This window comes from Bos javanicus, chromosome X (assembly GCF_032452875.1).
Source record: "Bos javanicus breed banteng chromosome X, ARS-OSU_banteng_1.0, whole genome shotgun sequence".
NCBI lineage: Eukaryota > Metazoa > Chordata > Mammalia > Artiodactyla > Bovidae > Bos > Bos javanicus.
In genome coordinates this window covers 60965001-60992156 of record NC_083897.1, presented here as the reverse complement: position 1 = coordinate 60992156, position 27156 = coordinate 60965001, and the positions used below count along the sequence as shown (strand labels likewise).

Genomic DNA, 27156 nt, shown 5'->3' with positions numbered 1-27156 from the left:
ATTTAAATGACACTACATTTTCATTTGTTTTGGGTAGTTATGATTGGAGGCAAAAGGTGACCAGAAGACCTTTAAGTGATTTTCCAGGCAAGAGTACTGGAGTGGGGTGCCATTGCCCTCTCTGTTAAATGTTACAATCAAGCATAAGATTGTGTATATGCATACGGCTGTTTTGAGACTACTATTTTTGTTTGATGGGGTGCTCAGTTGCTTCAGTCATGTCCTACTCTTTTGAGATGCTGCTAACTGTAGCCCACCAGGCTCCTCTGTCCCTGGGATTTTCCTGGCAGAAATACTAGAGTGGGTTGCCATGCCCTCCTTCGGGGGATCTTCCCTACCCACGGACTGAACTCACGTCTCCTTCATTGCAGGCAAATTGCTTTGCTGCTGAGCCACCATGGACAGAGGAGCGTGGCGGGCTGCAGACCATGGGGTCACAAAGAGTTGGATTATTTTTGTTTACTTGTTGATATTATTTGGGGCTTCCGAGGTGGCACTAGTGGTAAAGAATCCGCCTGCCAGTGCAGAAGATGTAAGAGATGGGGGTTCAATCCTTAGGTCAGGAATATCCTGTGGAGAAGGAAATGGCAACCATGGAGTCACAAAGAGTCAGACATGACTAAGCGACTTTCACTTTCAGAGCAGTACCAAAGCCTGGAGAAGGATATGCTCTCTGTTCTCCAGGTATGCCCTTGGAACTAGTAAGAAGGCATTTGGGGGCATTTGTGGAGCTTTGACTTCCAGGCTGCAGAGTGTGTTGGCATCTGAATGAAGCCATCTGGCTTCAGGTCTGTATTACTGACCAGCCCATTTGGCATCCAGAATCAGGACCACATCTGAGATGGAGAGAGAGCTCCAGTCCTGTGGGTATGCATTCCCTCCCCCCAGGTGAGGGTGTGTTGTACTGTTAAGACAGGGTGGTGACGAGGAAGGCACAGAGCCAGAAAAGACATGGGATCTAACCCTGCTGTTTCCCCAGTTCCCCATGGGACTTTCACAGAGCCGGCTAACATCTTTGTGCCTTTTTTCTCAACTTGTAAAACGAGTGTGATGATTTCTACCTTTTCTGAAGGTTGGCATTAACTGTGAAGACCAAGTTGATGTGGAAATTACTTTGAAAAGTCTAAAGAAATTGCTTTGAAAAGTCTAAAGAGAGATATATATATATATATGCAAGGCAGTGTATAGCAGGGGAGAGAAAGAACATAAATCCCCAGTCCCCAGATTATATCACCAAGAGAAAATGAGGGTAAAGCCTGAAACTCAGTACTTGTCCCCATAGAACCCAGTGACAGCAGCTGGGTGCTCAGGCATAGACCATATGTCTCCAGCCTCAAGGAAAAGAGGGGTCTAAAGGAAACAGGTGACAAGTTCAGTGCGTGTCAGGCAGAAGGATAAAATAAATGGCACCACCTGTGCCTTTCTTTTCTATTTTCTTTCTGATTAGATTTTCAGAGGTGCCCTGAGTGAGGACGATGCCCAGTGATGCTGATGTTTTCAAAGCAGAGAGCGATCTCTTGGCAGAAACATGGGGGTGATGCTGCGAATGCACTCAGAGACAAGGTCATAATCTCTGGGCTGCCTTGAAAGCTTCATAGGGATTTTTGGAGGCGAGGCCTTACCCCTCCCACTGCCCCCAGTCATAAAAATGTTGAGTGGGATTCTTTGTATTGTTGTGTGCTAGTTAGCCTGCCATGATTCCTGTTAGCAGGCCAGGACTGCTTCACGCCTGACATTCTTACTAACATTCTGATTGGAACCTGTCATCCAGTACCTCATGCAGGCAAAAAGCCTGACCCTCCTGCAGGGGGCCTCTCAGACCACTGGGATCAGGGGAAGAAATGATGGCTATAGTGCTGTTTCCCAACCAGAGAAGATCACCACCACCTCCTCCCCACCATGTCTCCTAGGGCTTTGGAAATGTTGGGGAAATGTTTTGGTCATCGCACTGACTGGGGAATGTCCTTGGCACTTAGTGGGTGGGAACCAGAAATGCGCAATGTTTCACATTGGGTAGGAACACAATGCTTCCTTGGTGGCTTCCCAGGTGGCTCAGTGGTAAAGACTCTGCCTGCTAATGCAGGAGACGTAGGTTTGATCTCTGGGTCAGGAAAATCCCCTGGAGAAGAAAATGGCAACCCACTCCAGTATTCCTGCCTGGGAAATCCCATGGACAGGGGAGCCTGGCAGGCTACAATCCATGGGGTCACAAAAGAGTTGGACATGACTTACTGCCTAAACAAAAACAAAGAAACACAATGCAGTGAAGATGTGTCCTACTCCAGATGCCAGTGGTGACCCTTTTGAGAAACATTGCACAGCCTCACCCAGAGAAACCCAGGAAAGGGAGTCTCCCAACCAGAGTTGATGGTACACGTCCACTCATTCATTCATTCATGTACTCATTCATTCATTTCACAAGTGTTCACTGAGTACAAGCTTGCAGCCAGGTCCCATGTATCATCCTGAGGTTTCAGAGTCTCTGCCTCAGAGAGCTCACAGTCTAGCAGGACAGGCATAATGAGATCATGACATCATAATGTGATGAGTACCCTGGTAGAGGTGTGGACAGAGGCCCAGCAGGCAGAGATGGGAGAGAGAGAGACACTCTACAGAAGCTAGGCGCCTCAGAGAGGAGTCCACATCTGACATCAGGGTGGGTTCTCAGAGACGAGTGGGACTTTGCCAGTTGGAGAAGGGGAAAGGGGAGGGTACACCCAGGGCCATGAGGGGCTGGTGTGACTGGAGTGAATGTGGACCATGCAGGAGAGAAGAGGTTGAAAAGGTCAGGTTGATGAAGGCCTAATCTCAAAGGATCTCATATGCCCGAGAGTTTGACATTACTCTGTACATCCAGCCCACTGCAAACATGGGGAGGTGATGCTTGTGTTCACCCCTAGACATCTTTGTGCACCCCCTTTCCTCTCTCTCAGATCTCACAGCCTCCCCTCTTTCCCAGCCTCTCAGCTCTCCCATTGTCACTATCACCTGATGGGAAGGAGACTGAGTTAGCCCTTCCAGGGGACTTCTCTCTTTATCAACAGATAAGGTGAACACTTAACAACCAATGGCATTCTAGATATCAGTGGAGAGTCTTTGAGGGGGAGACTTTGAAGAACTCAATGCTAAAGAGACAGCATGGAGGCTTTGTTCAGTGGACATGCACTTGGACACAGTGTGGGAGGAAGAGGATGGAACTAATTGAGAGTGGCATGGGAACATACACATTACCATATGTAAAATAAATAGCCAGTGGGAATTTGCTGTATGATGCAGGGAGCTCAACCTGTGTTGAGACAGTGCTCTGTGACAACCTAGAGGGGTGGGATGTAGGGGAGAGGGGAGGGAGGTTCAACAAGGAGGAGACATATGGATACCTGTGGCTGATTCATGTTGATATATGGCAGAAACCAGCACAATGTTGTAAAGCAAATAGATTGCAATGCCAGTGTGAGTGTGTTTGAGGTGCCTGTCTGAGTAGGTGAGATTGTCTCTGTCTATGAGCAGGTAGGTGAGGCAATAATAATAGTTCCTGCCTCAAGGACTGCTGTGAGAATGAAATGAATTTGTACAGGTAAGGTGCTTACCACAGAACCCAACCCCTAGTAAGCCCTCTGTAAATGCAAGCTCTCGTCATTATTTTGGGCTTCCCTGGTGGATGAGATGGCAAAGAATCCACCTGCAATGCAGGAGACCCAGGTTCGGCCCCTGGATCAGGATCCCCTGGAGAAGAAAATGACTACCCACTCCAGTATTCTTGCTTGGAGAACTTAATGGACAGAGGAGCCTGGCAGGTTACTGTCCATGGGGTTTCAAAGAGTCAGACATGACTCAGCAACTAATGCTTTCGTCATTATTTTAGAATCCAGGGCCAGGGTCCAGTCTGGGGAAGTGGGTACCTGCTGGCCAGGATGGAGATGAGAATTTTATACTAAGACTTATGCATTGGAGAAGGAAATGGCAACCCACTCCAGTGTTCTTGCCTGGAGAATCCCAGGGATGGGGAGCCTGGTGGGCTGCCATCTATGGGGTCGCACAGAGTCGGACATGACTGAAGCGACTTAGCAGCAGCAGCAGTGACCATCTTTGGCTAGTTTCAAGTATGTGCCTAGACCACATCCTAAGCCTAGAACAATAGAATTTTTCAGCATGTGGCTTATCAAAATGTGAATTTTGGCAAGTGGAGCCATAATTTGGTGTCCATTTGGGTTTGCTTTTTCGGTCTCCACTTGGGGGCACATGGCAGGTGGGACGCTCTTGTTGTACAGATGGGGCGGGCCTTTCCGGAGGCCCGGGTCAGCAGGTCTGGCCTCCTGTGTGGGAACACGAAATAGAAGCAGTGTAGCACTGAGGGCCAGGGCCAGGGAGATGCATTTGAAAGAAATGATCTTGGGAGCGGGGGCTGGATGAGGGAAGAAAAACTTTGCTGGAGAAGAAAGGAGAAAGGGGAGGGGGGCACTGGGAAGCACAAAATCCATAAAATCATCCAGCTGCCCCGAAACTGAACTTCCATTGTTTTCTGTGTTCTTTTGGGAAGAGGAGGGGTGGCTTGTCCAGGGTTCAGTGGAAACTTGTTGATTGACACCGAGTTGGGCACAAGTTCAGTGTGAGTGTGCCTTCAGCTATTTATTTGATTTTTTAAAATTGCACCCTTTGCAGTTAAGACTGTTTAGTTTCTCCTGGCGCCCTGGGGGTAGTGAGTTTAGATTGTTAAAATAGCAACCATTAACACTCTCTGTGTTATGACACTGTCCTCCCTGCCCCCTTTCAGAGGAATTGGGCATGAGGTTGTTTGACACAAGTGAAATTCTCCTCTCCCCGCTGAGAGAAGCAAGCAGAGAATCCTCTGAGTCAGAGCACGTTCGCCTAGCTCTCAACCCACCCCGCCTCCAAGCCTCCCTACACTCCCCACTCACACCCCCGTGAGCCCCATGCACACACTCCACCACACTCACTCAGTCACACCCATACCCATCCCATAAGCTGGAGCAACCCTGGAGAGCCCATATGCCTGTCTCGCTGTTCTTTTGTTTTGCTTTCCTTTATTTGCTGTATTTTGATGTGAAATCAGTCTTTGGGATTAAATTGGATAATTATTTTTTCGTGTTATTAATAGTGCTGTGGAGGGAGCATGTAAGGACTTTCTCCTCTGTGCTGGCCGTGCTTGCTTCTCCCGACTCATACATACAATACTGACTTTCACTGATCAATCACCCTGGTCTCTGTTAGACTTTGCATACCATACCTCTTGGGCAAAGAGCCCAGGGAGCTCTAAAAGATGCATGCATTGCAGGATTATCTAGATTATTCATAGGTCTGTTTAAAAGGGAATTTTTCATGAAAGGACCGGGAAGCTCTGACTTTCACAAAGGCCCTGGGGAAAGATAAAGGAGCAGTCAGTAAGAGTATGTGTGGAGTGGCTGAGCTCCCTGAGAAGGCCAAAGCAGAGTTGCCTGCTGTCTGGGAAGGTCAGCATTGGTCACAGCTGGACAGCTGTGAGGAGCCTAGGCCTAGGAGGCATAGAGGAGAAGTTTTGTCTGTGACATCCTTGGGGCATGTTGTCTATATCAGTGCTGTTAAACAGAACTTGTTGCGGTGATGGAAATACTCTACATTTGCACTGTCCAATAAGGCAGCCAGTGGCACATTTGGTTGTTGGACACTTGAAATGTGACTGCTAAGACTGAGGAATTGCCTTTTACATTTTATTTAATGTCAGTGAGTTAAAATATCAGTAGACACGTGTAACTAGTGGCTTCTGTAGTAGATGGCATGACACTGGACCATTTACGGGTTACTTTTCTGCTGCGCTGAATTTAAGTTTGTACCTTCCTAAATCTCTGGAGAGCAGGAATCATATTCTGTGACCACAGAAAATCATATCTTGAAGAATTTTTATGTCCAGCCCCCTCCCCTCACATTTGACAAATTGGAACACTAAGAAAGACTGTAAAACTTACCTGAAGCCACAGCTCTCCTTATGATTAGGGTTGCCTGGAACCCTGCTTCATGGACTGTGTTTCGGCCCCATCTCCCTTGCAGAGAAATTTCAAAAGAACAAATGTCCTCTTCCTTTCCACTTTCTTCACTGCTTGTAACTGAGATGAATCTGCTGATATTTGAAAATAATCTGGAGTATCTGGAGAAGGTCAATCATCATCCCAATTCCCAAGAAGAGTAGTACTAAAGAATGTGTTAACCACTGGACAGTTGTACTCATCTCCCATGTTAGTAAGGTCATGTTTAAAATCTTGGATGTTAGGCTTCAGCATTATATGAACCAAGAGCTTCCAGATGTCCAAGCTGGGTTTAGAAAAGGCAGAGGCACCAGAGATCAAATTGCCAACATTCACTAGATTTTAGAGAAAGCTAGGGAATTCCAGAAAAATATCTACCTCTGTTTCATCTACTACACTAAAGCCTTTGACTGTGTGGATCATAATAAACTGTAGAAAGCTGTTAAAGCAATAGGAATACCAGACCATCTTACCTGTCTCCTGAGAAACCTGTATGTGGGTCAAGAAACAACAGTTAGAACTCTGTATGGAACAACTGATTGGTTCAAGATTGAGAAAAGAGTATGACAGGGATGTCTGCTGTCACCCTGTTTATTTAATCTATATGCTGAGTACATCATGAGAAATGCTGGGCTGGATGAGTTACAAGCTGAAATTAAGATAGGCAGGAGAAACATCAACAACCTCAGATATGTAGATGATACCACTCACTACTCTAATGGCAGAAAGTGAAGAGGAACTAAAGAGCCTCTTGATGAGGGTGAAGAAGGAGAGTGAAAGACCAGGCTTAAAACTAAATATCAATAAAACTAAGATCATGGCATCTGGCCCCATTACTTCATGGCAAATAGAAGGGGAAAAGGTGTACGTAGTGACAGATTTCTTCTTCTTGGGCTCTAAAATCACTGTGGATGGTGACTGCAACCATGAAATCAGGAGACGTTTATTTGTTGGCAGGAAAGCTATGGCAAACCTAGACAATGTGTTGAAAAGCAGAGACATTACTCTGCTGACAAAGGTCTATATAGTCAAGGTTATGGTCTTCCCAGTGGTCACATATCGTTGTGAGAGTTGGACCATAAAGAAGACAGGAGGCCAAAGAATTGATGCCTTTCGAACTGTACTGGAGAAGGCTCCTGAGAGTCCCTTGAATAGCAAGAAGATCAAACTATTCAGTATTGAGGGAAATCAACCATGAATACTCATTGGAAGGACTGATGCTGAAGCTGAAGCTCCAGTATTTTGGTCATCTGATGTGAACAGCTGACTCGTTGGAAAAGTCCCTGATGTTAGGGAATATTGAGGGCAGAAGAAGATGGCATCAGAGGATGAGATGGCTGGATGGTATCACCAGTGCAATGGACATGACCTTGGCCAAACTTTGGGAGATGGTGATGGACAGGTAGGTCTGGCATGCTGCAGTCCACGGGGTCACAAAGAGTCGGACATGCCTGAGCGACTGAACAATAACAACAACTGGAGTATCTTAATCTCCTCATGTGCCAAGGCACAGTGTAGGCTCTGAACAAATGTTTGTGGAATGAATTAATCCTCTAAGTCTTTCCTGTTATGTACTGTCTTTTATGTTATATTTTCCAAGAAAATATGTTGGTCTCAGTTAGTGTATTTGAGTTAGCCAGTGCTCATGATGTCTCAGCTGAGGGAGAAGGGGCCTATGCTCTGCAGATGTGGCCCTGGCCTGTGCAGGTGTTCAGGTATAGACTAGAGAACCTTCTTGAAGTTGCCTGGCAGGCTGATGAAATACTGTAGCTCTTGTGATCCAGGCCCCATCTGCATTCCGAATTCTGTAGACTTCATGGTAACCAGGAACTTCAAGCATGACTCTCCCAGTTCTCCACTTTTCTTCTGGCCAAACCCAATCACCTAAGAATGAAAGGTTCCACAAGTAAGACTTGGGCTCTGTAGCTCACTGGTCACATTAGAATGGAGAGAAGGTACCCCATCCAAACTAACTTCCAAATCAACTGCTGACAAGGAAGACGATTCAACTCATAGGTCCAAGCACAGTATCCATTCAACTTGCTTCTTCTCTCCCTGTTTCCCAGCCCAGGCCTTTGCCCCCAACCCAGAGCCACCAACAATAACTCAGCACTAGCTGAACTGAGGCAAAACCTGTTCATAGCCACCCAGTGCTGAGCTTCAGCCAAGAAGCTGGCTCCTCCAGGCAACATTTCCAAGAGCCAGGCCAAGGAAGGGAGCAAATGGCCTGTGTCCCATCTGCAGTGAAATGGCCAGCATGTTTGCTGGTACCACCTAAAGAAGGAGTGATCCAGTGCTGAGATAGAAGGCATCCAAGGGACCCGCCCAGCCCTAAAATCTTAAGCCCAAGTATAGTCATTGGATGCCAAGGACACTGGAGAAAGTCTTTGGAGCATGTAGAAAGAACACCAAGCCAGTTGGAGTGCTTGCTAAGCCAGCCCAGAATTCCTAGCATTCCAGCCACACCATATACACCCCCACCCCCAGAGGGCAGCCAGTGGCCACAGTGGAGGCTGCATCCACCAGGCTAAGACCCTCATCAGCCCCTCCAAGAGCCTGCTCCTTCATTTAGGGCCAGCCTCCTCGCCCTGTGCTGCTGCTGGGTTCAGGGAGGTGGACAAACCGTACCGCCAAGTTTAGCCTAAGAATCTCACTTGCCATGGAATCTCCAGGCAGTGAATCATTTTGAGCCAGCACTTAAGCAACTTTCCACTGAGTCATCCTGAGGACTGTCAGGTTTACTAATCCTGACATATACTGTGTATATCCTTTGTTCTGATCCTGTCCCCATCTCGATGCTGAGGGAGAGGGGCTGCTAAACAACAGAGCTGTAAAGATGTGCTTATTGGAAGTCATTTGTATCAGGGCTCCCTTTGCTTCTCTGTCTCTACAAAGGCCTGAAGCACTCAGTAAAATTCTGCCAGTACCAACTCTTGATCTGTGTGTGCTCTCAGCTACATAGCTACCAAGAGTATATATTCTTTACTCCCAGTGGCAGTGCATGTTGGATTTCTTTTCCAGACCCTCCATGGATCCGTTTCCATTTGACATCTTCTAGACCAGGGGTCTGGAGAAGGAAGTGGCAACCCACTCCAGTATTCTTGCCTGGAGAATCCCAGGGACAGAAGAGCCTGGTAGGCTGCCATCTATGGGGTTGCACAGAGTTGGACACGACTGAAGCAACTTAGCAGCAGCAGCAGACCAGGGGTCAGGATTTTTTTTTTCCTGCAAAGAATCAGATAGTAAATATTTTAGCTTTGCAGACCTACAGTCTCTGTTGCAACAACTCTTCTGCAGTATGAAAGCAGGCACAGACTATGTAAATGAATGGGCATGGTCCACTAAAACTTTATTTACAGGACAAATTGCAGGTCAGATTTGACCCCTGCTCTAGACACGATGGACTAAGTCCAATTAGTCAGGGAGACCTGGTTTCAGCTATTGAAGCGACTACAAGGAAGGGACCACTGTTTCATCCTCAATTCCTTGGAGGAAGAGATAAAAAAAAAAAAATCAAGAGTATTTTTCATCTTTCCCAATTTGAATATGAAAATCTGTTCTTGGTCAGATGTTGGATACCCTATAACAATCAGAATAGGCTAAATTATGATACAGTCACAACTTACAAATCTCAGTGGCTTGAACCAACAAAGGTTTATTCCTACTCACACTGCATGTCTGTCTCAGCTCAGCACATATCATTCTCATCCAGGGACCCTGACTGACAGAGCCTTGCCATATGGAGATTAGTTCCAGTGGCATGGGACAGGAACAGAGCAAGTTGTGTCCTGCCTCTTATGTACTTCTGCTCAGAAGTGACACAGATTACTTCTGTTTGTGTGTCATTGCCTAGAGCAAGTCACATGGCCACACTGTGACTTCTGGGGACTGGGAAGTATAGTGCTGCCGTGTGCTCTATTCCTAGCAGGAATAGAGGTGGAATATTGATAACCAGCCCTAATGTCTACCATACACTCCAGGAACTGCTTCCCAGGTTTCTTTTTCATGTCCTTCCTTGCCTAGCCCTTAGGTGATCTGGCCTAAGGTCTATTTTCCCAAGCCTGTCTGGTTTCCCCTCAGTCTTGCTCGTCATTGGCATTGACACGTGAGGAGACAGCTTAGGAACTAAAGGACTGGGATAGTAATCATTCCTTAAAATGTTGTGGCGACCAGCCGTGAACATGAAGTCAGACCTCCCAACCAATTTCTTCAGGCCATTGGATCCAAGGATTGATTATCCTTGGGCAACAAGCTTGAGAACAATTGGGCTTCTCATTCCTCTGGGTTTGATTTTACTTTATTTAATGGGAATTATAGGATTCCCTAAATATAGGGAATATAGGAATTTCCTTATAGCTCAGATGGTAAGGAATCTCTCTCCAATGCAGGAGACCTGGGTTCAATCCCTGGGTCAGGAAGAATCCCCTGGAGAAGGAAATGGAAACCCACTCCTGTATTCTTGCCTGGAGAATTCCATAGACAGAGGAACCTGGCGGGCTATGGGGTCTAGGGGTCTCAAAGAGTCAGACATGACTAAGCAACTAACACACACACACAATGGGAATTTGAATCCAAGGGGAAGATCTCTGCATATTGACTCTGGGCATTTCCTGCCCTTCAGGCTATGGAGAGCAGTTGTCAAGATGGAAGAGGGAGAATGAATGGTAGAAAGTGGTATTAGGGGATATTAATGCATTATTATGGGCTACCTTGAAACTTACAGCGAATGATTTCAGGGGAGGGAGTAAAGATGAAATAATTAGAATAAGCTAATTGCTCTGACAGTCCCAACATCTCAGTAGCTAAACACAACAAGGGCAATGCTGTGGTGAGGGAAGGGTCTGCTCCATGTAAGACCACCCTCCCCAACTCATGACAACGAAAATTGTCTCCCAACATTGCCAAACGTCCCTTGGGAGGAATATCAACCTCAGTTGAGAACCACTGCCGTTGTCCCAAAGTATTTGCATACATACCTTCACTTCCCAGGATCCTCGTCTTGAGTTATATGTATTTCAACATTTCTTGTAGACATGGGTGTTGGAGACAAAGATTATGGTTGGTAGGGAACACAGTTATAAGATCGTTTGCATTTGTACCCCCATGGGACATAAATTGAGGCAATGTGGAACCAACACTGTTCACATACAGCCAGAACTGGAGTAAAAAGCCTTTTCAAGACCCATTAACCTTTGAGAAGCCAACACAGTTCTAGGGCTATGGAAGGTTCTGAAGAAATGACCTCTACAACCAGAAGCCCTAAAGCGGTGGTGCTTCTCAAACTTGAATGTACACACGAAGCCCTGGGAATTTGCAGATGCTGATTCAGGAGATCTGGATGGGGGAGGTGGTCTGAAATTCTGCATTTCTAACTAGTTCTCAGGTGACACTAATGCCGCTGGTTCCCACACATCTGAGTAGAGTGTTGGTGATCTGTGAGAAGACCATCCAACACCATTTGTAGTTCTGTACAGGGAATTGTTCTGTTCCAAGATGATTTATTTGGCTGAGTAACTAATAAGGTAATCTGCAGTGTTTAAAACATCCCTTCCCTCTCCCATTCTCAAGAAGGTACAACCCAGTGTTATAGCTTTGTCCCCCACCCTTTCTCTCATTCTCCCCAACCATTTGAGGGCAACATGAGTTGAGGTAGTCAGGTACTTCCTTTTGATCCACTACCTTCTTTTTTTAGATCTTCTCTGTGCCTGTATGTGTGATGGACAGAGAGTGGTTTCCTTTTCAGAGGCAATAGTGAGAAGAACTTAGGAAAAGCAATTAGAGTGACAAAAAAAGATTTAGTGTTGGGGGCTATTTTATCCCAGCTGTAGATTCAGATAAGGCAACCTAGATTTTGGGAGCAGTGCCCTGGAGCTCCACGTCTTGGGCCTGAGACCTTGTCTCCAGTTCTGGTTTGATCACTTCCTAACCTTAGTTTCCTCATCTGTAAAGGGAGATAATAACAATGTCTACCTCGAAAGGTGGCTATGGGAGGAGAAAAGAACTAACGAACATGAATATACAGCATAAACATGAGTCAGTAATGATCAGTCGCTAGTGTTATTGATGCTACTACTGCAGTTACTGTAACTGTGGCTCTCAATTCTTTTCTGCCTCTGGATTGTCTGCCTGTGCCTCACTCCCATCACTGACATTTCTCACTCTGCTCAGTGATTCCCAATCTAGGATGGGCCGATGAGGGGAGCTTGAAAACTGCTTCCACTGGAGATCATGGTCCACTTGAGAACTGAGGTCCTGTTTTGAGAATTACTGGTCCAAAGCTGTGATTGAGCCTCATACTGCTTTTCTAGCCTTGGCAAATCCAAAGATGGTAACAAACCTTGTGTACTTACTTAATCTTTGACCTCTTCAACCACCTTCTCCTCTAATAACTTTATAATGAGGAGAGGGGCCATCGTATGAATGCCTGGCTGCCAGAAGAAGAATCCCACTTTCAAACTGGAAATTTGCATGCATCGGTGACATGTCTTTAGTATTCATGCTTCCATTTTCTTTTTTTGGGTGGGGACAGTAAATCTATTTCTATTTTTCTTTTTTTCTTTTTTTACTTTATGGGACAGTCACCACCCCATGGCAATCAGTGATGGAGTCCTTTAAATCTAACATGTCCCTTTGTTCTCTGTATTGTGTACACTCACCTTGTTCCTCTTTGCCTGGCAGGAACTTTGGCTTCAGTTCTTAAAGGATTTCCTAGGAGGAGAAACAGGATACTTTCTACTTTCCTCTAGTAGTTTGGTGACATGGCAGATGTGCTGCCTCCTTGGGTCTCTGGAGGAGGTGGACTGCGTCTTCCCAACAGTGCTGGACTGTTCCAGCAGCCCTGAGGCTTCATCTGCCACCGCCTCCCCTGCAGCCTCTGCCAGTGGCCTCCAGGGACCAGTTTCTGAAGCCTGCTGCTAACACTTTTCCAAACACAACAAAAAGCGTGTTTGGGGATAAGTTTTCTCAATTAATCCTCAAGTACTGAATGCCTCTTTTCTTCCTTTAGTCTGTAATGTGATAGCAATAGGCTCTTTCACTAGCCTCCTGACAAGTCCTCCCTCCAAGCCCACGGCCTCTCCTCCAGTCACCCCAGCACAGTCTTCCAGAAATGTAAATCTCCATCAAATAACTGCATTGCTCAGATCATTTTACTGGCTTCTCATCATGTACAGGAACAATCCAAACTCCACGGCTGGACTTCTTTGTCCAGTGCCTAATGTCACTGGGCTGTAGTTGCAAGGGCCAGACTGTATGTTTCATTAATAGCGCTCTAGAGTATTTCACAGTGGGTATTTTCTCTTGCTTTGCAGAGGTTGCACATGAAAGAAAGAAAGAAAAGATTCAGGAGATGCTATGTAGCTGTGTTGGAGAAACATTCAGCTAGGTCTCAGCTGAAGGTTGAATGACTAGAAGTGGCAGCCGGGTCTCAATTCAGTACTTTAGGGTGTCCATGAGATGGCAAACACCTGCATCCTCAAAATATCTAGCTACTCGATGTTGTGTAGGACAGGACTTCCCAAAGGGTGTTCCTGGGATGTTCATAGCTGTTAAACAGATGATGCAGGAGACATGGATTTAATCCCTGGGTCAGGAAGATCCCCTGGAGGAGGGCATGGCAACCCGCTCCAGTATTCTTGCCTGGGGAATCCCATGGACAGAGGAGCCTGGTGGGCTACAACCCATGGGGTCAGAAAGAGTCAGACACGACTTAGTGACTCAAAAACAACAGATGAGAAAAAAGAGGTCTGGTGGCTCAGGAAAGTCAACTGGAGAAAATGCTGGGTTCTAGTTAAACGGGTTTCTTTACTATGGGATTTCTTTAACACTCCAAGAAGGATATTGTGAGCAAACTATGGATCTTTTCCCAACTGTATCTGAAGCACAGAATGTTGTTTTCACAGAGCATCTTGTGGACTAGTAGTGCTCTGCACAGCAGACTTGGGAAATGCTGGTGTAGGCAATACAAAGGAATGCTTGACCGCACTCCCCACTGTCTCAACCAGATGCCTCACATTGTTTCTGTAAATGCTGCTTGAGGGTAGTGACTAATTTGTCCATTTCAAAGGGTCATTGACCTTCAAAAAAAAAAAAAAAGCCTGGTTCCCAAAGGTTTAGAACTAACCAAGTAACAGTAAAACTCATTCTTAATTTATTTAGGGAGAAGAGGAAGGCAGTGAGTGACACACATGTTACCACAAAACCTGTCATTAACAATTAGGTGTCATGCAGAAGAGTTGATTTACCATTTTCATCTCAACTGCAAGTCCACTTATTACAGCATTGGATAATTTAAAAATTAAAAAAAACATCATATCATAGCAAAAGAAAAAGAGGAACCTATCAGATCCACTGCAGAAGGGGTTCTTTGTGTTGGGCTACACACCCAAGCTCAGATAAACATTCGATAATTAGTCCCAGAAAACAAAGGGATTTGTGTTTTATCTTCTTCCTCAGTTGTTTGACTCTATCTTAGCAGGCTTCTCTTGCTCTCAGGTTTTGTGGCTCTGTGTAAAATTAGGAAACCTAAGTTTGAATCCCGGCTTTGGCACTAAATAATGGTGTCCCCTTGAAGGCTCTAGGTCTCATTTCCATCTCTGAAGAGAGAAGGCCATTTCCAGTTTCCTCTTGGAGATGTACATGGGAAACCCTAGAAGGGTAATGAGATTGGAATGGTCCATGGGCTGAATAATGGAGCTGACGATAAAGGTGTGCAGTAAAGTGGAAGAAGACATTTTGACAGGAAAGAGCGTAGAGGTTCCCTCTGAAAATTCGATTATGGGACAATTTCACCAGTAACAGCCCTCAGCAAACAGAAAGCTGAAAATGAGCATGCCTAGCCCTGAGGTAAAACCCACAGGCTCCTTGCTTTGTATAAAAATAGGGGGGGTCAGCTCTTTTGGGTCAAGGAATGCTTCAAGTATCTAATGGTACCTACAGACCATTCTTCCTGAAGACAGCATGTACCCTCAGATGCTCAAAACTCACTTCAGAATCATTCTCTATAGTCCTATTTATTTATCTCCAAGTCTCTTAAGACTTAAAAACCACCTCACCCCTGGAGGTATACACTTACCACTTAACAAAATTAGTAATATACCCTCAACATTCGAACACATGTCACTATTTGGATGTTTGTCCCTTTGTTCCAGTGCTAGAGATAGACAGGTCAAGACAGAAACCCTGCCTCCTTTGCACTTGGTCATCACTCAGCAAGCAGTCCACCTGTTAGCAAGTGCTAGACTGTAGGGTACAGACAGGCAGACCAGTAGAGTTGCTGCCAGAAATCAGAGTCTGTTTGACAGATGGTGAGGGCTGGTAGGATTTGAAGAGGCAGAGGACCGTTGGTGGCAGTGGTTGGGTCTAGCATGAGTCAGGGCAGAGCTGGCAAGGAACACAGTGGGGGTCAGGACTGGCTGGTCTGAGGTAGAGTGTTCTTTAGCCAAGGGGAGGCATCTCCAAGGTGTGCTTTATCACCCTGGCTAGGCCTTGCTGTAATGCTGCTCCATATCCAGCTTTAGCTCCGAGTGCTTACCCAGGTGGCTGACACAGTGAAGCTAGAACTCCTACCTGAAGGGCAGCAAATCACAAGCTGAGGGGTCTCTCCTGGGTTGGCAGAACTCTCACAGGGTGTTTAAGCTCTGGACATCAGACTGCTGGAGCGGACTCAGTTATTCATCTTTTTTTGCCTTCAGATGGACTGCCCTTGGTAACCTGGAGATAATCAGAATTAACTGTCCATGTTGCATGTAGCTTCTTTTCTCCCTAAGCCTTTTCAAAAAGTAGAATGTGGTTTGCTTCTCCTCTGTTCCTGTGAAGTAGAAGCAAGTGAAATGACTAACCCCAACCAACATATACATACTCCTGAATGCAGAAAGTTCTTTAGAAACTGAGGCCTAGAGATGCAAAGTGACAGTGGTTCCATCACACAGCCTGTCAGTGGCCCAACCCAGCCAAGAATACATGTGCTCTTCTTCTCTCCCAGATGGAGTGCCCGGCCTGCCGGCACCCTGCTTGCCTCCCAGAGACAGGCTCACCTCTTGCACAAAACCTTTCCTCCGGCCCTCCTTCTCTGCATCTGTCTGACAAGACAGCATTTTCAGGCAGGGTCAGCTACTGACTGACAGCAGCTGAAACGTGAATGGAAGTGGGATGAAAAACAGCCTGCAGATGGGTTCTGGATGAAAAGGGGGACGGGCAGATGACTGTTTCTTCTCACTCAGCACCTTCTTGGTTGGGACAGAGTGTTGTGTCTGTCTGTATAGCTGCAGAGTGATCTACTGAATCTGCTTCAGGAATTTCCTGGCCCAGGACCCCATGAGGATTGGCCTGGGGGTCGGAGTAGGGAGGCCACTAGTTGTGCTAAAGAGTCTCCTTGAAGATTCCAAATGGGAAAGCCCTCCCCGCATTGGCCCCCTGCTTTAGCTCAGCTGTCTGGCAGACCTACTGCATCTCCCAAGGCAGATACCCCGTGGACAAGATGATAACTGGGGATCCACCCCCACAACCCCTTTGAGCTTCTCCTTTGGCTTTTTCATTTACTTTGCTATTCTTGACCTGCCTCCCTGTCACCAGGATATACAGCACCTTCATTTTGTCCAGGCTTGCCCGGTGTTGATACTCAGCCTTTGTGTCTGCATTGTAGGAAGTTTCATCTTTTATGGTTTTGGGAAACAGCTTTATCTGAGGTATAATTCACATACTATTTATCCTTTTAAAGAGTACAGTTAAGTTGGTTTTAGTGTATTTACAAGATATTGCAACCACCGCCACTCTCTAATTCCAGAATATTTTCATCATCCCCAAAAGGAAGTCCCATACCCGCTAGCAGTTAGCTGTCCATTTTCCCCTCCCCTCTGGTCCTGGCATGCACTGAGCTTCTTTCTGTCTCTGTGGATTTGCCTATTGTGGATACTTCATAAATATGAAATCATACAGTATGTGACCTTTTGTGTCTGGCTTCTTTTACTAAGCATAATGTTTTCAAGGTTCATCCATTCTAACTGAAATATATGTCATTGTATGATACACCACATTTTGTTTATCAATTCGTCCATTAATGGGTGCTGGGTGGTTTCCACCTTTTGACTATTGTGAATAATGCTGCTCTAAACATTCATGTACAGGGATCTGTTTGAATCCCTCCTTTCAGTTCTCTTCAGTTTATACCTAGAAGTGGGATTACTGGTTCATATAGTGACTCTAGGTTTAACTTTGGAGGAACTGCCCAGCTTTTTGGCACAGCAGCTGTACCACATGACATTTTTGCATTCCCACCAGTAGCACAAAATTTCCATTTTTTCCACACCATTGCCAACAATTTATTATTATCTTTTTTGTTATAACCATCCTGGAGGTACAAAGTGGTGTCTCACTGTGGTCTTTGTTCTCCCCACCACTACTACCTTGCTCTTTATTGGTTGTTCCAATCTTCAGTATTCATTACCATGAACTTACTAAGCCTTTGGGAAAGTCAGGGCCCTACCCTAACCAGTGCTTGAAGTTGGGCCATATCGCGCACTCTGGCAAAGCAGAAAAGAAGAGAGGTTAGGGACACAGTGAACTTGCCACCTTTGGAAGCTCTACTGTAGCAGGAGCAGTCTGCTCTACCAGTCCTTTTTCTTTCCTCCAAAGAGACCTTTGAGTGCACAAGTATTAGTAATACTTAGACAAGGCTTCCCTGAAGAGATGAGACTAGAGCTGGGCCATGGAGAATGGACAGAAGCAAAATTGGATGAAGGTTGAAAGGGGAGAGGCATTCTGAACTGAAAAATATGAACTACTTTTCCAAGGAACAGCTCAGTTACTGAACCAAAACAAAGATGAAAATCAAACCAATCAACAGTGACTTTTGTTTAGCGTGCAGCAGGAGAGGAGACTGGAAATGATGGCCCGAATGCAGGGGGAGAATCGGTTTCTTTTCCCTTCAGGACCGCTCAATCACAGACACACTGGTGACACTTCTGACCCATAAACCCACCTCCCTGAAACCCTCAGAAAATCCAACACAGAGACTATGAGTTTGATAGATGGCTTTGGCCAGAATTCAGGTACTCAGCTAAAGAAGTCTCTCCTGGTGGGCTTCCCACTGAAATGAGGGAGAGGGGCGGGGAGGGCAGACGGGTTGGTTGGAAGCTGAGGCATAGAAGGATTCTTAGTGAACATGATGACAGAAGTGACTCTAGCCACCACTCAGAATCTGGCAATATTTGAGAAGTCCTACAGGGCAGTGAAAGACAGTCATCTTAGTTTGGGCTGCTGTAATAAAAATATCAAAGACTAATGGCTTAAACAACAAACATTTATTTCTCACAGTTCAAGGGGCTGGAAAGTCAAGGTGCCAGCAAACCTGTTGAGAGATCACTTCGTGGTTCAGAGATAGTCATCTTCATCCTGTGTTCTCATAGCTGAAAGCAGAGATCATCTTCCCATTGTCTCTTATAAGGGCACAATCCCATTCATGAAGGCCCCAACTCCCACAGACCTCACCTCACATTGGGGATTAGGTTTCCAACATAGGGATTTGGTGAAAAGGACACAAACATTCAGTCTATAACAGGCACTGTAAGGACTAGGCAGCCCCAGATTGTTTCCATTACCGACCTGCTTTCTGCCTTCCAGAAACCCTATCATTACAGATAATAGTAATATAACAATAACAGCATTCAATGAGCACCTGTATGCACCTGGTACTATGCTGAGCACATTATGTGTCTTACCTCATTTCATCTTTACAACAACCTATGAGATGGGTATTATCAGCCCCATTTTATAGATGGGTGAACTGAGGCTCAAGAATGTTAAATTATTTGCTCAGCTATTAAGTGGTAACTAGTAGTGGAGGTGGAGAAGGCAATGGCACCCCACTCCAGTACTCTTGCCTGGAAAATCCCATGGATGGAGGAGCCTGGTGGGCTGCAGTCCATGGGGTCACTAAGAGTCGGACACGACTGAGCGACTTCACTTTCACTTTCACTTTCCACTTTCATACACTGGAGAAGGAAATGGCAACCCACTCCAGTGTTCTTGCCTGGAGAATCCCAGGGACCGGGGAGCCTGGCGGGCTGCCCTCTATGGGGTCGCACAGAGTTGGACACGACTGAGGCGACGCAGCAGCAGCAGCAGTAGTGGAGGTGGAATTTGAGCAGTTTGGACACTGGACAGCTCTCAGAGGCTGTGTTTTCAGTGATTGCCCCCACATTGAGCCTTAAATTCTGGAATGTTTCACACTACTTGCCCTGTCCTCTATAGCCTCATTATAAATAAAGCAGCAAAGGCCCAAGGTATAATTTAATTATCTAGAAAAAGAACCTATTTTCAGGATTTCCCTGGCAGTCCAGTTAAGACTCTCTGCTTCCACTGCAGCGAGTATGGGTTCTATCCCTGGTGGGGCAACTAACATCTCGTATGCCACAGGGCCAAAAAAAAAAAAAAGAACCTACTTCCTATTTTCCAATGTTGTCTTCCATGGGCACTATGGTATGAATTAGTCAATAAGTGCTAAACTTCTCCCACCCCCAGCAAGGCCTCAATGTGATAGGACACAGAACAGTTAAGTTTTTATGGAGGAGGAGATTTTGGGAAAGATCTTAAAATCATAGTCCTCTGCCTAAGGAAAACAGGTCTAGATAAGTCGACACTTTGAGCAGCCCAGGGCAAAAGAAGTCATAATGTTTGGAGCGCTGAAAGGAAGAAATCTAAATGGTAGGCTTTAGCTGATGGACCTGTTTGAAGCAATACCTTTGATTTCAGTGAGCCTCCCAAGGAAAAACTCACCTGCATGCCCATGGCCCCAGAGGGTGAGCAAGTTCCTTTTTAGAAGGGAGCTATAGACACCCACTGTTTGGGATGTATTACTTGTGCAAGATGAGTCACATCCCTGCTGTAGGCTCTGACCTAGCCTAATCAGGATGAGGGCCCGGCTGTTCTTCCTTCCACTACAGTGGTGCTCCATGGAGGAGCACAGGAGATTTCCCATCAGCACCCTTATTTAAAACTATCTGTTTCAGAAAGCAATGTAATAGCCCCCCACTCTCCCCAAAGGGGATAAATAGTGTCCGTAGGAGACAGCCATCTCATTGTAGTCACACTGGGAACATGGAGTTCTAGCTAAGGTCTGTCCCAGTAGTAGGAATTGAGTTGGGTTTCTATGACCAGGTCTGTAGGACTGATTTTCTATGGTTGCTTCTTATTTTTAATTTTTTCCATATGATCTCTTGCTTTTATTTATTTTTTAAAAAAAATTTTACTGGAGTATAGTTGCTTTACAGCTAGTTTGTACTGTACAGCAAAGTGAATCAGCCACATGTGTGCATATGCATTAGTGCGTGAGGACTAAGTTGCTTCAGTTGTGTCTGACTCTTTTCGACCCAAAAGACTGTAGCCTGCCAGTCTCCTCTGTCCATTGGATCCTCCAGCAAGAATACTGAAGTGGAATACCATGCCCTCCTCCAGGGGATTTTCTCGACCCAGGAATCGAACCTGCATCTCCTGCGTCTCCTGCATTTCAGGCGAATTCTTTCACACTGAGCCATGGAAGAAGTCTGTGTATGCATATATCCCCTCTTTTTGAATTTCTTTCCCATTTAGGTCGCCACAGGGCATTGAGTAGAGTTCCCTGTGCTGTACAGCAGGTTCTCATCAGTTACCTGTTTTGTACATCGTGACATATATATGTCAATCCCAATCTCCCAATTCATCCCACCTCCCTTCTTACTTACACTCCTGATATCCATCCATTTGTTCTCTACATTGGAAGGGACCCAAAATAGTCATCAAGTCTAGCCCCTGGCCTTGAATTATAATTTTTTTTAAGTATAAACTCTTCAAATTTAGTTTTTCAATGCAAAATACATTTGTATCATTTAAGAATGTAAATGCTTATGTGTATATATGTATATATGATGTATATATATATGTGTATATATGTATATATATGTGTATATATGATCATATGTATTTATGTTCATAGTTGTGCTGTGCTTAGTCGCTCAGTTGTGTCTGACTCTTTGTAACCCCATGGACTATAGCCTACCAGGCTCCTCTGTCCATGGGGATTTTCCAACCAGGAATACTGGAATGGGCTGCCATGCCCTCCTCCAGGGGATCTTCCCAACCCAGGGATCAAACCCAAGTCTCCCCCATTGCAGGCAGGTTCTTTACCATCTGAGCCACCAGGGAAGCCCAAGCCAACTACTGAAGTGGGTAGCCTATCCCTTCTCCAGGGGACCTTCCCAACCCAGGATTCGAACCAGGATCTCCTGCATTGCAGGCAGATTCTTTACCAGCTGAGCTACCAGGGAGGTCCTTATGTTCATAGAGGTATGTGTAAAAGTATGCAATAAGATGTCTAATTCACTCCTGTCCCACAATCCATCCAATTCTTACCCTTCCCCTCAAAATGTAGCACCCCCTTATAACTTTTAGTATTTTCCTATGTATCCTTCCTGATTTTCTTTATGAATGTGAGTATAAACTCTTCCAAAAATATATTCTTGTTACAAAAAACACAGTGTATTATCTGAATCATTTTTCACTTTGCAGTTTTTTTCATTAAATAATCTATTTTTTGTATTAGTACATAGAAAGCTTACTCATTTTTTATACAGCTGCATACTTTTTCATTGCATTAATCAGCCATCATGTATTTAACCAGATATCTACTGATGGACACAGAAGTTGTTTCCAATCTTTTGCCATCACAAATGATGGTACAATGAATAACTTAGATTTTTCACACATGGAGTATATCTGTAGTGTGAATTCTTAAAAGTAGGATTGCTTGGTGAAAAATACATATATTTTAAAACTGAATGATATTGCTAAATAGCCTCCATAGTATTTGTATAAATTTTCCACAGCTTTATTGAGAGAGTTTATTAATCAAACTTTTGAATTTTCGCAAATCTGATAATTTAGTGTAGTTTTCTTTCAGTTAATGTGTGACATATTTGTTTCAGGTGTGCAAAATAATGATTCAACATCTGTTTATATTTCAAAAATGACCAACTCAGTAAGTTTAGTTAACATCTATATATTTAAAAATTTATATATACAAATTTTTTTCTTATGTTGAGGACTTTTAAGATTTATTCTCTTAGCAACCTTAAAATATACAGTTCAGTTCAGTTCAGTTGCTCAGTCGTGTCCGACTCTTTGTGACCTCATGAACCACAGCATGCCAGGCCTCCCTGTCCATCACCAACTCCGGGAGTCCACACAAACCCATGTCCATTGAGTCAGTGATGCCATCCAACCATCTCATCCTCTGTCATCCCCTTCTCCTCCTGCCCTCAATCTTTCCCAGCATCAGGGTCTTTTCAAATGAGTCAGTTCTTCACATCAGGTGGCCAAAGTACTGGAGTTTCAGCTTCAACATCAGTCCTTCCAATGAATACCCAGGACTGATATCCTTTAGGATGGACTGGTTGGATCTCCTTGCAGTCCAAGGGACTCTCAAGAGTCTTCTCCAACGCCACAGTTCAAAAGCATCAATTCTTCGGTGCTCAGCTTTCTTTATAGTCCAACTCTCATATCCATACATGACCACTGGAAAACCATAGCCTTGACTAGACAGACCTTTGTTGACAAAGTAATACACTCTTATTAACTATAGTCACCATGATGTACATCCCATCCCCATAAATTTTTTATTTTATAAGTCCTCTGAACCTCCTTTACCCATTTCACCCACTCCCCTAACCCCCTGCCTTTGGCAACCACCAATCTGTTCTCTGTATCTACAGGCTTGGGGTTTATTTTTTAGATTCCATGTATAAATGAGATCATATGGTATTTGTCTTTCTCTGTCTGGTTTATTTCATTTAGCATAATGTCCTCAAGGTCCATTTATATTGTTGCAAATGGCAAGATTTCATTCTTTTTTATGGCTGAATAGAATTCCATTGTGTATGTGTGTTTATGTGTATGTGTGCCTGTGTCTCAAGGGAATTAAAGGGAACATAACATTTCAAGCCCTTTACCTTCATCTCCATATTCCCTGCTCCACCACCACCTCCAAAATGGCCTGTGGATGTGCTGGAACTACATCACTAGAATGAGACAGAACCAGATTAGAAACACTGTCTTCAGGATCAGCCATCAAAAATAAAATAGGAACCAGAGTAACAATAGCAATGACAAAAAGGGGGAGGGCTCAGAGTCGAGGAGATTAGTGATCACGGCTGGGAGCTCTGAAGAGGTTTGCATTTATTTCATAAACACTGAGAGCTGATTTATCTCCTGACTTACAAGAGGCCTTTCTGACTAGCCAAGAACTGGCCTGCTAAGGAAGTAGAAATTTGATGGTGGGGAGAGTGGAGAAGAGAGCCACCAGCATGAAGACTTTGGGTTTCAGAGGATAGGAAGAGGGGCAGTGCCAGGAGGGGAGAGAATGGTGTACCAGAGGACATGGGAAAGGACCACAGACTTCTTGGTAAAAATTACCAGTCACTCTGAAGGGGGAAAAAACATGTCATCAGGTTATTCACACTAAGATATTACTGACAATGTGTATCCTCACAGAGAAGTTTTGGGATTATAATACCTGATTGTCAATAGACAGGGCTTCCCAGGTGGCGCTAGTGGTAAAGAACCTGTCTGCCAGTGCAGGAGACATAAGAGATGTGAGTTCGATTCCTGGGTCAGGAAGATCCCCTGGATGAGGTCATGGCAACCCAATCCAGTATTCTTGACTGGAAAATACCATGGAAATAGGAGCCTCGCTGGCTACAGTCCTTGGGGTTGCAAAGAGTTGGATGTGACTGAAGTGACTTAGCACGCACACATGGCAATAGACAGTCACTTAATCCAAAAGGATGGACTTCTAATGATGGCATTTTAGGCATCAGTGAAAGAAAAGGTGGTTAGAAACATTGAGTATAAGGGGATGTTTTCAGAGCACCCCAGAAGTCAGAGTTCTACTTACATAGATCATCCCTCACCAGGGGAGAAGGAAGTTTCTTTTTGCAACACAACTGTAATCTGATGGCTGAATGCTTGTCTGTATACCTGGCAGTATCCTTCCACTCCTCCCCAGAGTGCTGTGTGCAATTTAACTGGAAATGGGAAGCTAGAAGCCGTGGAGCCTGGTCACTTCTGTTGGAGCATTCCCCTGAGGGGCCCTGAAGCCAGTCTTTCTTCAGACTAATTTTCTGCCAGTTTTTGGCCAGGAACACAGGATGCCTTCTAAGGATAGCTGGGTAGAAGCCCAACCACCTTGGAAAATCTAAAAAGGTAGAATGTACAGTCCAAGGTGGTTGTTCTTGCCTCTGCAGTTCCTTGCATGCTGTGTTGGCCTTCAGAGATGCCAGGAGAGATCTGAGTTCCATATTCTTAGATAGAAAAGCTGAGGCCCAAAGAGGTAATGTGACTTGTGCAAGGTTATGGGAAGTGGATGCCCAAGACTGGGTTATGACTCAGTGATCCTGCCACCCCCTAGATTTTAAAAAATTCCTTTAGTAAAAATCAAATGTATTTTAAGGTTACAGCATGCTGATCTGATAGACATGTTGAAATGGTTACCACAGTTAAGCTAATGAACATCATCTCATTTATTTTTTGATGAGAGCATCTGAAATCTACTTTCTTAGCAAAATACAATACAGTATTATTAATTATAGCCAACATGCTGAACTTTAGATGTCTGAACTTACTCATCCTACATACCTGCAATTTTGTACCCTGTGACCAGTATCTCCCCATTTCTCACACCTCCCTGCCCCTGGTAACCACCATTCTAATCTCTACTTCTATTTATTTCTAAGATTTCACATATAAGTGAGATTATGTCATTTTTTTCTTTCTGTAACTGGCTTACTTAGTAGGATGTCCTCCAGGTTCAACCATGTTGTTGCAAATGGCAGGATCTCCTTTTTAAGGCTGAATAATATTCTGTTGTGTGTGTATGTATATCTATATATATATACATGTATAGGAAATGTGTGTATATATATAAGAAATATATATATGTGTGTATATATACAAGATATATATATATATATATAGGAAATAAATATATGTATATAGGAAATGGCAACGTACTCCAGTATTCTTGCCTGGAGAATCCCATGGACAGAAGAGCCTAGTTAGCTACAATGCATAGGGTCGTACAGAGTTGGACATGACTGAAGTGACTTAGCACACACAGACACATATATATGCACTACAATTTCATTATCCTTTCATCCAAGGATATGGGCTATAGGATGGACACCACTTAGGCTGTCTCCCTATCTTGGCTATTATGGAGAATGTGGCAATAAACCTGAAAGTGCAGATATCTCTTCCAGGGACTGATTTCATTTCCTTTCTGCTCCCCAGTTTTAACACACATGGTGTGAAAAGAGCACAAATCAAGGCACGAAAACTATATTTCCTTGTTGACTCTTCTATTAATAGCAGTGTGACATGGACCAAATCTTTTGAAGTATCAGTAGCCTCATTTTCATAATTCTCACTCCCCCATTCTGTTAGGGATATTAGAAGAATGAAATCATAATAAACGAGAAGTTGTTAAGATAAATTTATTGTGTAAAACTAGCATTAAGCATCACCACAATTGGTTTCTTTGTCTTTGATTCTATTTTGTCCTCCTCATTTTTGCTTTCTCCCCATCTCCTGTTGAGTAGATTAATAGACTCCATGCGGGATTTCTCTGAAGACGGTTACAAGAAAGACTCTCAAGGTCAAGGCTCGCTGGAAAACCTCACCCTACACAGTTGCCTCCTCATTGATCCCTCGGTGGAAGACACAGTTCAGAACTCAGTCCACATTCTTTTGAGGCAAAAAAAAATCCCAAACTTTTTTTTTTTTCCATTCAATATTCCAAATACTCACCAGCTTCTGTAAGTCATGGCGAATATTATTTTATAGGTCACCCTAGTTTTCCTTCACCACAAAATACAGAGATTTGCTATTATTAGGGCCCAGGGGGCAAATGGCCTGCTTCTGTACTCTCTCCATTGGGTTTCACTCATGTATGCCAGCTGCAGCTGTCTGGTTATGTGTGTACTTTGGGCAGGAATAGGGAGTCAGCCCAGGCCAAAAGGTATGAGTTAGACTCTCGCTCAGATTTAAAACTTTTTCTTTTAAAACAAAATGAAGGAACTTTCTTTGTATCCTGTAAGGGGTCTTTAATAAGTACTTAACAACAAAGGAGAGATTTACTCAGAAATTGAAGTTAGATCAACTTATATAGCAAAGTATAGAATTGAGTTAGTTAATCTAATCACTGAAGCCAAAGAAAGTGTGATATTTTCTGGGTATTTGAGGCCATACATTCTACAGGGACAACACAGCTTTCATGTTCTGTGGTTTGAGTTTTAAATTAAATGGTCCTTTCCTTGTGACAGGTTTGAAGTGATTGGCATCCTAGGAGGTAAGATTCTTGAATCAGTCAGGTCCTGGTGCTACCATTAACAAGTTGTGTGACCTTGGGAGTCAATTAATTTCTTAAGCCTTAGTTTCCTCATCAGCAAAATGGGCATACTTTAATATCTACATCAGAATGTTCTTAGTAATAACCAATGATGTAAAGCCTAGCATATTATTTGGGGCTCAATAAATGTTAACTCTTATTTTATGATGATGATGGATATTATTATTAGTCCTTATAATTTTTAACTACATTCTGAGAACAATTTTTTTTTAATATTGAGTATCATTTACCACCCCCCCCCATAAAATGGACTCATTTTCATTATAGTTTTGAGTAATGGGAAAGAAAGGATGGTCTCTTAAAAAAACATTTTTATGGAATTATAATTTACCATATTGTGTTTTTTTTCAGGTATACAGAAAATTGATTCAGTTATACATACATTTTTCAGGTTATTTTCCACTATAGGTTATTATAAGACATTGAACACAGTTCCTTGTATTATATAGTAAATCCTTGTTGCTTATTTACTTTATGTATATTCAGTTCAGTTCAGTCACTCAGTTGTGTCTGACTCTTTGCGATCCCATGAATCACAGCACGCCAGGCCTCCCTGTCCATCACCAACTCCTGGAGTTCACTCAGACTCACGTCCATCGAGTCAGTGATTCCATCCAGCCATCTCATCCTCTGTCATCCCCTTCTCCTCCTGCCCCCAATCCCTCCCAGCATCAGAGTCTTTTCCAATGAATCAACTGTTCACAT

At 44.2% G+C, this 27156-nt stretch overlaps 1 protein-coding gene across 14 annotated transcripts in view; it reads left to right on the top strand.

The window, feature by feature from the left end:
* Positions 1-27156, top strand: part of CHRDL1 (chordin like 1) — a 135033-nt gene that overhangs the window by 56247 nt on the left and 51630 nt on the right. The gene's annotated exons all lie outside the window — the stretch shown is intronic.